Source organism: Oryzias melastigma, linkage group LG21 (genome assembly GCF_002922805.2).
Source record: "Oryzias melastigma strain HK-1 linkage group LG21, ASM292280v2, whole genome shotgun sequence".
NCBI classification, from domain to species: domain Eukaryota; kingdom Metazoa; phylum Chordata; class Actinopteri; order Beloniformes; family Adrianichthyidae; genus Oryzias; species Oryzias melastigma.
Window position 1 is genome coordinate 6,670,511 of NC_050532.1, and position 2,341 is coordinate 6,672,851.

Below are 2,341 nucleotides of genomic sequence, written 5' to 3' on the forward strand. Positions count from 1 at the left end.
ATACCTCACCCTCAACCACTCGTGTTGCCACATATTCATTTACTGAGTTTTTGTAAAATAAAACCAAAGATATAGCACTAAAACTTTTATTGAATACAGTACATAAGTAAAATTTTACAGCAAAAATAACAATTTTAAAAACTTTAAATTATCATGAATTCCTATTAATTTTTTCATAATTTACTTCCTCAACTTTATTATGCTAAGTAGAGCTTTACCATTATTGATGTACTTGATGTACTTAATTTTGTATTGTTACTCTTGTTCAACATGATCCCTGCCAACATCAGTTGTTTTTGTTACAATTTTTACATCTATTTTACAGCATTTTATCTTATTTTTAATCATAATCACGCATCTTTTTAATAATACCAAAAGACATAACCAGATCAGACTTTTTGATCCTCAGAGTGAAATGAACATCTTTCAACAGCATAACAAGAAATCACATATTGCACAATGTACTTCTGCATTAGAAAAGGCTAATCAGAAAACTAGGCTATTGCACAAGTTGGAACAAAAGAAGGAACTGTAGAATCCACTGTCATGTCCGCCCTGTCACAACCCCTCAAGGTAATTTTCTGATGATACCCTGCAGCTGTGACTGTTCCTGTTCAAACCAGCTCCTGCAGCACAGCCTTGCTTTGCAAAATAGTGCACTATTAGAACAAAATAAGGAACTATAGAATACACAGTACAAACATAAACAAGATAAAGTAATAATAAAATAGAAAATAGTGTTCAGTTCATCCAGAATATTATTGCATAATATTACCTCTTAAGTTCTGTACATCATAACTCTGATATTTTTCCACATGTGAAGATGTCAGCCAGGAATGGTGGTGAAGGGCACAAATGCAGGAGACCAGGGTTGGTGACAGGAAGTAAACCATTTATTAAATCAACCAAGGCATTACAGAAACCGACAGAGAAACAAAAATGGTGACTGAACAGAGCAGATGACCTGACAATGCTGAACTGAAAACCACTGAGATACACTGAGGTTGATTAAAGTAAATGAAGAACGCTGTGGATGATTTAACCTTCACATGGTGAGACAAAAGCATGACAAAACCTAAGCATAGGATTATGACAAAAGAAAAAATATGACAAAAAGAAAGACATGTAAAAAAGCTTAATCTTAAAATGTAATGAACTTAAATACGGGAAGATTTGGTTTCACCTCAAGTGTCTGAACCAACCCTTGGAAAAATCCAGAAAACCCTAAAGAGGTTGAAAAGTCTGTAAATCTAAGAACATTTTAAAAAAATCTTGGAAAGTGAAAAATCAGAAAAATCTCTGAGCTCCTTTGTTTGGGTGGCAAGTTTTAAAGTTTAGGAGAAGGACCAGTTTCACCCAATCCTTGGGGAGTCGATTCAGATTCTGGTCTCTGCGTATGCTTTTCCCTGTTACTGGAAAAGTAGTTTCTCTATTGTTGGAGCCATTTGGCTGAAATTAGATTGTTCATTATAGTTCATGCATGCATGCGCCTGTCATACCTTGGTCATGCGGCCGTTCTGGGCTCTTATTGGTTAAGATGTATTTTGGGAGCTGCCGTGTCTTTATTGGACTTTAGTTGGATTTAGAACTTGGGAAGCATGGCAGCACATTAATCTTAGACCGTGTTATCTTGATAACGTGTTATAGCTTTGAATTAAAGTTTTATTTTGTACTTTGTACTCTACACATTTACTGTTGGCACCATGCTTGCTCTTCAAGCTGTGAACTTTTACATGTTACATCCAATTAACAAAAGATCTGTGTCTTTTAAACGTGATACAATGTTACTCAGGGTTTACATGGTTCACAGCAAAATACCTTGTCGCCTTTGGTTCTCTAGAGGGAAGTAGATTTGCTTGTGAAAAAGGGAGGTATCTTTTGATGGTGTCAGGCAGAGACGAACCAGAATGGCAGATGTGTAGTTGCACAAATTCTAACCAGGTTAACCAAAAGTTTGAGTTCTTAAATTCCGCTTGGAAGGGGGAAATTTGACAGTTATATTGTTAAATGATGTCTGGTTGTCAAGAGAGGGACTCTATTATCTGGAACAGAGAGTTGAATCAACTCACAAAGGTCAACTCAAGTCACCACAGCTGTTTCCAAGGATCGCATGCTTCAGTACTTATTGTGTGTTCAAGTTTTCTAATGAATGTCACCACCTCCAATTTAAGAATTCTGAACTGTGTTGAACTTCAGTCAAACTTGGTGGATTACATTAATTCACAGTGAGTTCTCATCATTCATGCGCAAAAGAATTACTCACATTCATTTAATATTAAATCTTTTGGAAAATATTATTTATCTTTTATTTATTATTTCTTTTTTTGTACTGTCTAGACAG